The following is a 13,600-nucleotide window of genomic DNA, read 5'->3' on the forward strand; positions in this document are numbered from 1 at the left end:
TGGGTATAAGTATAATAAAGGGCAAGACAGACATTGAACAGAAAGTCACAAATGCAAAGAGTGATCACAACAGACCTTCACATCTATAGGAAAAGTCATTCCTCTTCACTCTACCTCTAGAACTTGGGTATAATGAGGGATATACTTGGTAAGTATGCATGGGGTGTTTGAATGATGTCAAGATACAAAAACTACTGAGTGTGACTGATAAAGGAAATTATTTCAGTTAATAAATTCTCCCTTTCAATGAAAGTGCATTAGCAAAGATTCTTTCTAACCTTAGTGTGAAATGCTTTAATGAGACCTTTAGTTCTTCTTATCTACTTATACAGGTAACTTGCATAAAAGGGATGATAGGACATCTGACTTCCAGAATGATATTTGTCCTTAGGAGTTTGTGGATACCAGAAATCAATGATTGTCTGGAAGAAGAAGAAAAGCTGCAGGAGGTGAGAGGGGAATTCACCATCTGCTCCTTGATCTTACCTAACTTAGTGTCTTTATACCATTACTTAGAAGGCTCTCCTCCCAATCTTTGTGCAGCTGGCCCCTCTTGCCATTCAGATCTCAGCTTAAACATCACTATATTAAAATGTATCTGAAATTTGTTTTAATCAGGAATTGCAGAACACAGAGACATGGAAATAACGATCATGAAGAAAGAAGATTTTTATATTCATAGGTCCTTAGAAATAGGAGGCATGGCACACAGGGGAAGCACCAAGGTCAGTCAAGAAGCAGAAGGGTGAGGAGAAAGTATGGACCCAAGCATTTGTTATCACTGTCATAGGAAGAATGGGCGAGATAGTGTGGACAGCTGAATAAGTTTAGGATTGGACAGTCTGAATAATTTTAGCAGTCTTTGGGCTATAGGCATGGTTCCTAGTTGTCTGGTACCTGGTCTTGATTCATTTAGAACAAGGAAATAGTGTCCTGGACTGCAGGACCCTGATAAAAGGAAATGATGAACATACGGACTCGGGATTGGTTGGCTGACATATCAAGAGCATCTGCTATCTCCAGGAATTAGTTCTTTCCAGGATTTGCAAGTCCTCAAGATGCCAAAACATCATAAAACACAGAAAATAAAAGGCATGAATATTATAATAGTCTCCTCAAATAGGCTTTCCCTGATCTCCCAAATTGAAGTGATTAGCAGTTACACTTTATTCATCATTCTGCTTTAATTCCCCCAAAATACTTCTTCTCTGATATTTTTCTATTTCTATAATGGCTTGTTTATTTTCTCCTTCCATTAAAAGAAGAACACTGCTCATCTTGAGAACATGTAAAATATTCATTCAATATTTGTTGAATTAAATGTGTGCTTTCTTTTCTTCTTAGACTTCCCATTTCCACTTCCTCTTCATTGCAGGTGTTATAAGAATCAGCACAAATTTAACACAACAATCATGAGCTTTATCTATTTCCAGTACCTTCAGAACATTGTTCCTATAGAGCCACAAAGGTTAATGGTGTAAGGGTATGAGGAGAGAAACGAGACAGAAACTTTCACAGATCATAGAAGGCAGAGACTGATGGGTCTGTTGATGGCAAAGGGAAGGAAGGGATGGTAAGAGAAAAGTTGGCAGTCATGTGGTGTCATTTGAAAATTTTTATTTTATTTAAATTTAACTTTATCCATTCATTTTTATTCAAAAACTCCTTATTGATAAGCTGCCTCATGCCAGGAAACAAAAAATTCTCTAATTCATCCAGAAAAAAAAAAAAAATCATTAAGCTGCTTCTCTATACGCTCTGTGCTGAACATAGAAGAATATTGTTTGGGTCCCACATTAAAAGAAAGAAATAGGGGCACCTGTGTGGCTCACTCGGTTAAGCATCTGACTCTTGGTTTTGACTCAGGTCATGATCTCATAATTCGAGAGTTCGAGCCCCATGTCGGGCTCCACACTGACAGCACAGAACTTGCTTGGGATTTTCTTTCTCACCTCTCTCTCTGCCTCTCTTTCTCTCAAAAATAAATTTAAAAAAATAAAATAAAATAAAGAAATAGAAAACTAAAGATAGTCCCAGAAGTCACAGAATGTATTCAAATACACTTAAGACAGCTACAAATGTCAAAAAGACATATTTGCAAATGGACTCAATATTAAAAAAATGAAGTTTGTAGCAGCGCTTTCAACAATAGCCAAATTATGGAAGGAGCCTAAGTGTACATCAACTGATGAATGAAGACAATGTGGTTTATATGTACAATGGAATACTACTTGGCAAAGAGAAAGAATGAAATCATGCTGCTTGCAGCAATGTGGATGCAACTGGAGGGTATTATACTAAGTGAAATAAGTCAGTCAGAGAAAGACAGATATCATATGTTTTCACGCATATGTGGATCTTGAGAAACTTAACAGAAGACCATGAGGGAAGGAAAGGAGAAAAAAAATAGTTACCAACAGAGAGGGAGGGAGGCAAACCATAAGAGACTCTTAAATACAGAGAACAAACTGAGGGTTGATGGGGGGTGGGAGAGAGGGGGAAATGGGTGATGGGCATTGAGGAGGGCACTCGTTGGGATGAACACTGGGTGTTGTATGTTAGCCAGTTTAACAATGAATTATATTTAAAAAAAGACACACAGACAAAAATTAAGCTTTTGAGTTTTCCTCCCTGCTACATAGAACATCCAATATCTATTTGTTGAATGAATGAATTACATAGGAAAAGGAACAAAGGTTTGACCAGCATAAAATCCTTGTAGAGCTAAACACCTTTTACTTAGTTAATAAATATTAGGATTAATATTACAAAAACACAGTGGTTCAGTTTCTCTTATTTGTTTTTAGTGGTAAAAAAAGCAAATGATTAAGAAAGTTATAGAACTTGGCTAAGGCTCCCAATACATTCACAGTTAATTTTTAGAATAATACAAATTACATAAATCAGAGTCTTCACATTCAGCAACTATATAAATAGGTCTAAATTCCCTGGAGAGTAAGATAAATGTTGTTATGTTTCATTGTGCATGTGTGTATGATTGGCTGTATAACAGATGCTGAGAAAAATGATATCCAGAAAAAGAGAATTGAACAATAGTTGTACAAACATCAGTAATACAAAGAAAGTAAAGGGAGAGGAAAAAGAGAAGCCCCAGTTTACAAACACAGCCAGTCTAGATGAATGGCCTCAAAGGGACTCACTCTAGTCAAGATGCACAGATCTGCTTCTAATAGGCCCCTTGGATACTGAGAGCAGGCCTCTGATGTATGAGCTGATGCATCTTTATTTGCATATTAAATACATAAATAACCAGCAGTGCACAGAAGAGATAGGGGAACAAATAGGAACAGGGCATTGAAGGGCATATTCATCTAGTTAAAAACTCACTGGAACACAACCAGACTCTAGAGCATACAGACTCATCTTTTTGTAACAAGGACTGAATCCAAAACAAGAGTGATGCACGGTCCTCACCTGCCCAACACAGCATATGGGGCTAGAAGACAACTTGCAAATCATTTGTGTGACTCTCTCTTTCACTCACAGAAAATTAAACTAAGGCAGGCCAGACTGACTCTGATAACATTAAAGCATAAGTTACGAACCATGCTATAGCATATAAAGGATGAATGAGACATGACACTATTAACGGACTTTGCCATTTATAGGGAAAGGGGAACAAATGAATAGTGAAATTCTATAGAACACGATGAGTTAAAAGATCCAGGTTTGTACTGCAGAAGCCCAAAGGAGGGGTAGCAGAGATGTAGACTATGGGGGAAGGAGGTTGTCTAGTACTGGGCCACAGGTAGTATAAATTCAATCTAAGACAGCTTAATTTTGTCTCCTCGCCCCTGTTCGTGGGGAAGGTTCACTTTATGTATTTGTTAGTTCACTCTATGCATTGCTTCTGTCTACATTATGCTCCCTTTATAATTACTAATCTGGTGCCAGGTTGCCTATTTTATGACTAACTCAGAAACCCCATGGAAAGCCACCCTTAAAAATTTCTCAAGATTCTATGTAGGATCTGCCATGGGGTAACAGCATTTTCCATCCAGTTTCTAGGGCAGTTCTGGCTGAGCCCCTTCCTCCAGTTCATCTTGAAATGAGATTAGGCCCAGCCTTTCTCTTAGGTAGGTGAGTGATTTTCTTCTCTGTTTATAAAAAATAAAACAGAGTCATGGTTTTATAACAACATTTATTCACTCAAAGTTCAAGCATTAACTGAGCCAAGTCCTGTATGAGTTTAAAGGTGTTCTGATCACCGATTCTGGTGTGTGTTTGTGGGAGGTTTCCCCCACCAACAAGCAATTCTTGGACATCAGCTAGGTGTCTACAATTCAACTCAATTCTGACACTATCAACTGGAGATAGTATCAGACTCCCCTGGTTAGTGGTTAGTGTTCAGTCCTATAAGACTGCCCTCCACCTGCCCCCACTTCAGATGTCAATTTAAAACTCAGATTCTCATCTAGACTTCTAACCAACCAGCTATAGAATAGAAGTCCCCTGGGGCACCTGGGTGGGTCAGTCAGTTAAGTGTCTGACTTTGGCTCAGGTCATGATCTCATGGGTTTGAGCCCCATGCCGGGCTCTATGCTGACAGCTCAGAGCCTGGAGCCTGTTTCGGATTCTGTGTCTCCCTCTCTCTCTGCCCTTTCCCTGCTCACACTTTGTCTCTGTCTCTCAAAAATAAATAAATGTATAAAAGAATAGAGATCCCAAAGACCCCCTCTTTGAGTTCAAATAATGTGCTAGAGTGGCTCACAGGATTTAGGGAAACATTTTACCTACTAGATTACCTACTGGTTTATTATAAAAGGATATAACTCATGAATAGTCAGATGGAACTGATGTATAGGGCAAGGTTGTTAGAAAGGGTACAGAGCTTGCATGCCCTCTCCGAGTGTGCCACTCTCCCCCTATTACCACACACTTACCAATCCAGAAGCTCTCTGAACCCTATACTCTCGGGTTTTTGTGAAGGCTTCATTCTATAGTCATGATTGACTAAATCACTGGCCACTAATGATTAAACTCAATCTACAGTCCCTTTCTCCCCCAGAAGTGAAGAAGGTGGGACTGAAAGTTCCAACCCTTTAATCACATGATTGGTTTCTCAGGCAACCATCCTTAATAGCTTTCTAAAGCCACACATTGACATAACAAAAGACGCCTTATTGCTCTCATCACTTAGGAAATTCCAATGGTTTCAGGAGCTCTGTGCCAGAAGGACAAAGACCAAAGTTTACTTATAAATCACGGTATTAGCGTAGAAGGGTGGGGGTAGATACAGCAACACACAGGACAGGCAAGTTCTGTCCTCCAGGGAGGACTTTCGTGGGAGGTGGCCTTACCTAGTGGTTCAGATTAGACACTGCAGCCACACTATCTAGGCTTGAATCCTGGCTTCTTCTCTGTGACACTAGGTAAATTTCATCATTTCTCTAAACTCAGTTTCTTTGTCCATAATAATAACACCTATTTCATAAGATAACTGTAAAGATTTTTTAAAAATTAATCAATGTAAAGCATTTAGAAAAATGTTAGGCTCATGATAAGTCTAGTAACTATTATTATTATTATTATTATTATTATTATTTTTGAAAGAAAGAAAATTAGCAATTAAACCAGCAAAGTAACATTAGATAATGATAAGTATTGTAAAGGAAATAGAACAGGATTACGAAAGAGAAAGTGATTGCGAAAGTTGCTTTACTTTGTGTCATTAAGGAAGGCCTCCCAGAGATGTGGCATTTAGCTGAGCCAACCAGATCAGGAAACAGCATTCCAGGTAAAAGGAACTGTGGTGCAAAGGCCTTAAGGCAGGATAAGCCTTAAAATATTCCAAAAAGAACAGGCAGGCAGTACAGCTAACAGAGGGGAAGAATAAAAGGTGATGAAGTCAAAGAGGTAGACATAGGCCAAATCACAAAAGTCTGATAAGGACTAGAAATAGGTTCTTGTTTCTCTCAGTGGATGGACCTTACACAGAGCACACAGCCTTACTAGGCACAGGTAGGTATTAGACAAGGGAGATTAAATGCCACTTTCTATTTTCCCAACCCTCAGGGGATGAGAAAAGAGATATTCCCCAGGCAAAAAAGGGATTCAAAGGGTAAAGCTTCTCACCACTCCAAGTGGGGTACAAGCAGAGAGGGAGAAGGTATTGCTATAAGGGAGGGCTGAAAATTCTCCAAGAGACTAGACTGAGTGAGGGTCCACAGTCCACCAGTGAGCCTACATGTAATAGCCACAGTGCAGCCTGGACAGTAGCCTGTTGACTCAGGCTGTGCTGGAGAGCTGGCTGAATCCCTCCATGAAGAAGGCAGGGCTCAGGGGCAGAATTGCTCACATATGAGTAACTCACTGCTTCTTTTGAAATATGGCTGAAACCAGTCAAACTAAATTTGAACTTCAGTATTACACTCAAACTGCCTCAAGCATTGTATTTAAGGCTTATGGACTTTGATTAATTTAGGAGGTGAGACTCCCACCTCCAGAAAAGGTTTATTACCATGTAGTATTTATAATATTTACTTAGGGGAAGGATGCTCCAGATCCCATAAGCACGGTAATTATATAATTTATCAACTAGGTCAGGACACTTTGGAGAACGAAAGGAGGTGTTATTATTAATAATCTTAGAACAACAGTATAAGCTAAGACTATCTTGGACAATTTAGGACTTTCTAAGACAAAGACCAAGGGAAGGACTTGAAATTTTATTTAAATGAGGTGGGAATCAGTGGGTTTAACTGGAGGAATTACATGGTCTCATTTATATTTTCTAAAGATCTCTCTGACTTCTGTGTGAAGACTGGATTGTAGGGGCCCAAGAAGTAGAGAACATTTTAGAAGGGTTTTGCAATGGTCTAGGCAAGAGATGATAGGGGTCTAAACAAGGGTGGGGCAGGGAAGATGGACAGAACTAGTATAATAAATACTTTTGAGGTAGAGCACACAGAACTTACCAATGGATTAAAGTCTGAGGAGGAAGGAGGCTAGGGTCCAATAGCATGAGTTAACAGATGAAGTTGACATTTACTGAGATGCAGGATTTTTTATGTGTCAGCAAAACTGTGTGTCATATCTTTAGCTTGATTGGGTGCAAGTAAATAACAATAACAACAGTAATAACCAACTTCTTCTGATTGCTTATGTCAGATACTAAGCACTTAACATGTACTGATTTAATCCTCATAACAACCTATGAGGTAGATATGATCATTTTCAACATTTTACAAATGAATGAGCTATAGCACAGAGAGATTAAGTAACTTAAGTCACACAGCCAGTACATCATAGAGACAGCATTGGGTTTTATTGATTTGGGAGCTCTGATTCCAGATGCTGCCTCTTAACCCCATGCCATACTGCCTGTCTGTTTGACCCCAAGATTTCTAATTCTAATCATTGGCTTCCTTAGTGGCTTGCTGTTTTAAACAAGGGTCTCAAGTGATAGAGTATGAGTTGGCTCACCTCCAAAATACTCATTGAGTTTGGAACACATGCATGCCTCCCTTCCCCAAAGATACTCAGAAAGAAAGTCACTGAAATCAGAAGGTCATGCACTCATCCTAAATGGGACTGTGATTCCACAGAGTAAGCAAACTGTATGTATTGTAATTTATGAACTAGGAGGAGGCATGTTATATTCCTCTACCTCATTTTACTCATTTGAAATAATGGGAAGTACTTTGCATTAATTATCTGGGAGGGAGCCCTGTATGTACCATAGTTTAAAAAGACTGTTCTGGAGTCAGATTCCTGGGTTCAGATTCTAGCTCACCACTTGTTAGCTAGGTGAGTTTGGTATATTACTTAACCCCATTATGTCTGTTTCCCCATCAGTAAAGTGGGAACAATAACACTATGCCAGAGACTGCCTAGTGTTTCAACAAGTCCCTCTCCTTCTGGCCAAAGAGCTAGACTGTATTTCCCAGCTTCTCTTATAGTCTAACGTAGCCAGATGATGCTGGCTATTGGGAAAGGGGAGGAGTGATGGATGCCACCTTCAGCTCTGGTGCGTATAAGCCTTCCAAGTTACACTCTATGCTCTCTCTTTCCTGACTGCTGAGTGAATACAGAGAATTTAGAAGAGGACTCTGGGCCCCCAGAGGACTGTAGAGCCACAGACTAGAAGGTGTTTGAGTCTCTGAATGACCTCATGGAAGACCTCCTGCTAGATAGGACTATTCACTTTGGACTTTGTATAAAGCAGAGTAAGCACTTACTGTGTGAAACTAGTGAGGTTGGGGGTTTGTTTATTAGAGCAACTTGAATTACTTACCTGAATATATATATATACATACACACACACACACACACACACACACACACACACACACACATACCTCATAGGGTTACTTAAAGCACTAAAGTTTCTACAAGGGAGCGGTGTAAATGTGCTCTCAGAACGTTCAAGAAAAAGTATCTCCATCATTCTTTTTCTAAACTCTTTGTCACAGCAAGAGGATGATGTAGACCTCATCTGAAATCGAAATCATGGTTCTCCATGTAAGGCATCTTTCTGTGACTGACAGCCCAGTCTATTTGTACACAAAAATAGGTGTAAGTAGATTATATAAAATGAGCAAAATAGCAAGGAGGTGAGCAAATGTGACTAGGCCCATTGTGTTTCTTTTGGGTAGAGTCAGGCTTACCGGTAGCACCCTGCAACTCCTACTGGAAGTGGGCAGAACAGAAGATTTTAAATATAATTGATTATATCATATAGAATCTGACACGTATGTTTAGAAATGGAAATCATTCTTGAGAGATGCTTAGATTTTCCTTTGAAAATCTTTTATTAGTAAAGTCAAAGTCCCAGAAAAACTTCAGAGATTCAAGAGAACATTCAGCAAGTGGTCAGTTAGAGTTCCACTCAACTGGAATATTTTGCACAAAATGAAGACTTAAGTGACTTGATAACTCCCTTGTAGATCTACTTACTTCTACCTGCCCTGACAAGTTTTCTTTAGACTCTTACTGGCAAATACATCTCTTGAAATTTGATTTTGATTTTTTCCAGTTCACCTTCAGGCTGTTAAGATGTTGTACTCCATCATCCTCATTCACCATCTCTTATCTCTAACATATCACAAATCTTATTGTATGATACAGCATTGTCAGCAGATACACTGCTTAGGTGACACAAAGAATACTTCATGGATGTCTAAAGTGGCCTTGTAGATAAATAAGTCTTATCAGCTCAAAGATATTCATTTACCCACAGACATGTCTCATCATTGGAAATTTTCCAGTGTATCAAAAGTGTGTCTGAGACAGTAAGCACCAAAACAAAAAACCCATTACAAAAGCTTGTAACAATCATACTGATATAATCCTAAGGAAGCCTTGGTCACTTGGCTCAGTCCCAGAGGGCTGTTAAATTCAGAGATATGTAATCCAGACAGGACATCCAATGTTTATATGCATATTTCAACATCTTTAAAGAGGAAACATTACATAAACAACAAAACTTATTAAAATCCTTTCTTTTCCTATTTTATTATGCCCCAAGGCCCTGGAAGCCACTTTCTTTCCTTCCCTAGAAATTGCTTATGCTTCCACATCATTCTGTCATCCAGATTTCTTTCTTTATATAATTTCTTTCTTTATGTAATTTCTTCACAGAGCCCCCTAGCAAAAGATGTGCCTTGCTACAGACCTCTAGACACTAGTTCTCTTCTGGGCTCTTCTTTTCTGTAAAAAATCCATCTGCTTTGGTTTGGGCCTTTCTGTCTAATCCTCATTCCATCAATTTTGCATCATAAAAGCCTAAAGAATTGCCTGGAATTGGTGGAAACTTCCTCTATATTCAGGGAAAGATAGGGAATTGAGCAGGCCAAACCACAACCTTCCTCATATGTTAATTACTTTTGTCCTATCACACCTATTAAGAATTAGACGGTGGAACAATGTCCTAAAAGTGTACATGTTGCCTGTATAGGTTCATTTCCAAAAAGCCTTCCAATTCAAAAGGAATGCTTTGGAGAAAATAGAGACAGCCATTTGCTTCTGGTAAATGATTCAAGAAGTCCAACATGATAGCACCATCTCTCAAAGGCTTCGCACAGCTGAGCCTTAGGTAACATAAAAAGTCTCCGTCTGTCGCCTAGTAAAAGAAGAATAGCTTATTCTCCTACTGGGACTAAATTAAAAGATGTGGCTGTTTCATCATATTTAGCAGCATTCCTATAATGCACAAAAGCTTCTGTGGCACTGATTAAAGGAGAAAATATCATCTGGCTGGTAGAAATGATCTGTAACTAAAACAAAAGTATTCTCACCCTTGACTAAACATTTACTGTCAACAATCTGTCTTCTGTATGTGCCCAGGAAAACAACACTCCCAAACACACACACATAAACACAAATGTTCTAGTCACAATAAATCTGCTCTAAGAAACAATTACCTAGGAATAATTCTTTGCCTTTTAAGCTAAATGCTTTATAAATGAACATCAGGATTAAACATACCTCCTCTAAGTAGTGGAGGTCCACAGGTCACTTATGCTGCTGGTTTTCAAAAGATAAAAAAAAAAAAAAAAAGAAAAAGAAAGAGGGATTATTTTCTTAGCCCTTATTATGGTCATTATGTTGATCATTATTTCCACAAATAGATTTCATTAATCCAAAATTAACTGTCTAGAATCTCTACCCTAGGCTTCAATTTAGGGAAGGGCATAGGCCTGATATTCTTTGTGCATGTGTAACATCCTCGCTGTGGACAAGGAATCTCTCTGCACCTTGATCTTCAAAAACTAGAATGAGTTCATCTAACATAGGCATTAATTATAACACAACTTCTCTTTCTTGGATTTTACATCTTAATTTAAGTGAGATCCAAACGTTGGGAAACTTTGGATAAAAGACTTCTGTCTTTCTTGTGATAATATAAATATTTCTTTAAACTATAGACAAAGCATTTTTATTTTGCATCCTAAGCTGTTAATACCTCCAAAAGGAAGAAATACCAATCTAAAATATGTTAACATTATTTATACAATGTTATATGTCAATTATATTTCAATAAAGCTAGAAAAAATACGTTAATGTTTTTCCTATTCAGGAAACTGTTGCTATAATTTATAATTATAATTATTTCAGTTTAAGTCTTACACATTTTTGAAATGTTTCCTTTGTGAAATAACTTAGGAAAGAAACAGAAAAGACTATGATAAATGCATTTAATAAATATTACTCTAGTTTTCTTATTTTCCAATGGCTTGAAACAGTATTCCAAATCTCATTCATTCCTATTAATATTAACTATCCTTATGTAAAGTGGGGAACTTGTTTGTACAGGAAAAAAAGAAAAATCTAATTAGATGTTATACTTAGTAATTTCTTAATCTTGAGGTTTGCTACTCTGTATTCTTCTATTTCATATACCATTTAAAATTTCTCAGTATTTTTTATGGGTCTTTTAAATCACATTGTTTTATTTTTGTATCTTAGAAAGGAAGGCTTTTACCAATTTAATTTGTTATTTATTGTCCCAGCATGGCAAAATCACACCTACAGATGCTTATTAAAATTATCTAAAGATAAATCACAAACCTTACATTCTGTTCACATTGTAATGAAATGAATATAAAAGCAAAATTGGGTTTTCCTTCTAAGTCCTATATTTGGAGTGGAGCAAGGCTCACATTAGAATAATGGAGACAGTCTGGAGCCTCACACTGTAAAGAAGAGGGAGGTTTGGAAGCAATCCCAAAGGAAAATGATAAACATGTTCAATTATTGAAAAATACATCAGATGGGAAAAGCAACTGCTCTTGCTTAGCTTAGAAAAGGGAGCGTTTGTTCACACATGGTTCCCCAGCATACGAAGTGCTGTTATTAAGAGGAAGATAATTAGCTCTTCTCTCTCTATCTCTCTCTAATTAAAACAGATGCACAAAAATATTTGTAGGAAGCAATTATGTATAAAATTTTTAAAACTGTATGTTTGGACCAAAAGCTGAGTTAGATTAGATGTGTCATGAAGAAAGGTAGGAAATAAAGCTGGCCCTATGAAAAATCATCAAACAGGAGGCTTATTTCTATTCTCTGGCTTTTTGTCCTTCTATACCAACTCAGTAACCCTAATCTTCCCATTCTGTAAGGTACCAAAGACCCTTGTTATTTTTTTTTCCCCCATCCCTATCAAATCTATCTCAATAAAAGATCTGTTAGGGGCACCAAGGTGGCTCAGTTGGTTGAGCATCCAACTCTTGGTTTCAGCTCAGGTAATGATCCCAGGGTCCTGGGATCAAACCCTGTGTTGGGCTCCCCACTGAGCATGGAGCATGCTTCTTGAGATACTCTCTCTCACCCTCTGCCCTTGTCCCCATCTTGCTCGCACACACACTCTCTCTTTATATATATATATATAGAGAGAGAGAGAGAACATAAAATAAAAATATATAAAAAAAGATCTAATAAAGTAATCCATATTATGGTAAGTAACTTAGATTATTAACGCTTAAACATATTAGTCCTCAGTTCAGCACAATAAATATTTTTGGAGTTCCACTATTAAGGTTTGTATTAGGTTCCTTGTATACGATTTCTGAGAGTCTAAATTGGTATAACCACTTTTAAATGCAATTTGACATTTTTAGTAAAGGTAAAAGTATATAAATTATAAACCAGTAATTCTACTCCTGCATGCATATCCAAAAGAAAAATCACGAGATTTACCATAATCCCTGAAACGCTGCTGCTACGCCATCACGCGAACTTTTTCTGGGGTAGGTGGGCAGCTGCCGCAGTCTCTGGACAGCGACAGCAGGACGATGGAGCGAATGTTCCTGGGGTGGCCGGCACCCCGCGATTGCTCAGGGAGACCCTCGCCCAGCGAGTTTGAGCAGGTCAAAGTGCAGCCCCTCAGAAGTGAGGGGATGGAAAACAGCCCCATTTGAGGTAAAATTCGAGAGGGAGTTGCCACCTGGTAGTCTGAAGACTTGGTCACAGACTGTAGAAGTGGGAGTGGACAGAAGCCAGAGACAAAGGAAGGGTGCTTGATTGCTGGTCAGGAAGAGCACAGAGTTCTGAAACTAGAGCCGGGTAGCTGGGTGATGCCATGTTCGCCCCTCCGGCGCATGCGCATACACGCCTACAAACGCCACAACAATCCCCCCAGTAAATTAAGCAGCGCCATCTAGTGGAGAACGGAGCCATTACACTAAGCCCCGCACAACTGGACCAACGCTGCTCTTGAGGAACACAATTCTCTCCGCCAGCTTAGTTTATGGATTATAAAGTGCTTCATAGTTTGACTTCTAGGGGAAACTGGATGTAATTTCAATCTTATTTCATTCTGTTTGCTGGTGCATCTATTTATTTTTTTCCCTTTTTCTTTTCTTATTCTTGAATACAGAAAGGGAAAAATTATTTTTATTTTTTGTTTTTATAAAAAAGATTTTTCTTTAATTTTCTCTACTATATTTTTCACTTTTTGTAATTTTTAAAAATTCTATTCTACATTCATCATTTTATTCTATTTTATTGTATTCATTTTTTTTTCAAATTTTTAAACGATTTCCTTTGTTTTTCTTTCTTTTCTTTTCTCTTTTCTTTTCTTTCCTTTCCTTTCCTTTCCTTTCCCTTTTTTTTCTCTATTCTATCAAGAATAGAGATC

The 13,600-nt window shown here is 38.1% G+C and overlaps 1 protein-coding gene across 10 annotated transcripts in view; it reads right to left on the bottom strand.

Moving 5' to 3' along the window:
- LMNTD1 (lamin tail domain containing 1) overlaps positions 1-13,600 on the bottom strand; it is a 448,355-nt gene that overhangs the window by 236,659 nt on the left and 198,096 nt on the right. For 9 of the 10 annotated variants that reach the window (XM_049627199.1, XM_049627203.1, XM_049627198.1 and 6 more), the window contains one exon: positions 10,450-10,488. The exons of the other annotated variant lie outside the window; for it this stretch is intronic. The gene's annotated coding sequence lies outside the window, so the exon portion shown is untranslated. The remainder of the gene's footprint in view (positions 1-10,449; positions 10,489-13,600) is intronic. 10 annotated transcript variants of the gene reach the window in all.

The sequence above is a fragment of the Panthera uncia genome, chromosome B4 (assembly GCF_023721935.1).
Source record: "Panthera uncia isolate 11264 chromosome B4, Puncia_PCG_1.0, whole genome shotgun sequence".
Lineage (NCBI taxonomy): Eukaryota > Metazoa > Chordata > Mammalia > Carnivora > Felidae > Panthera > Panthera uncia.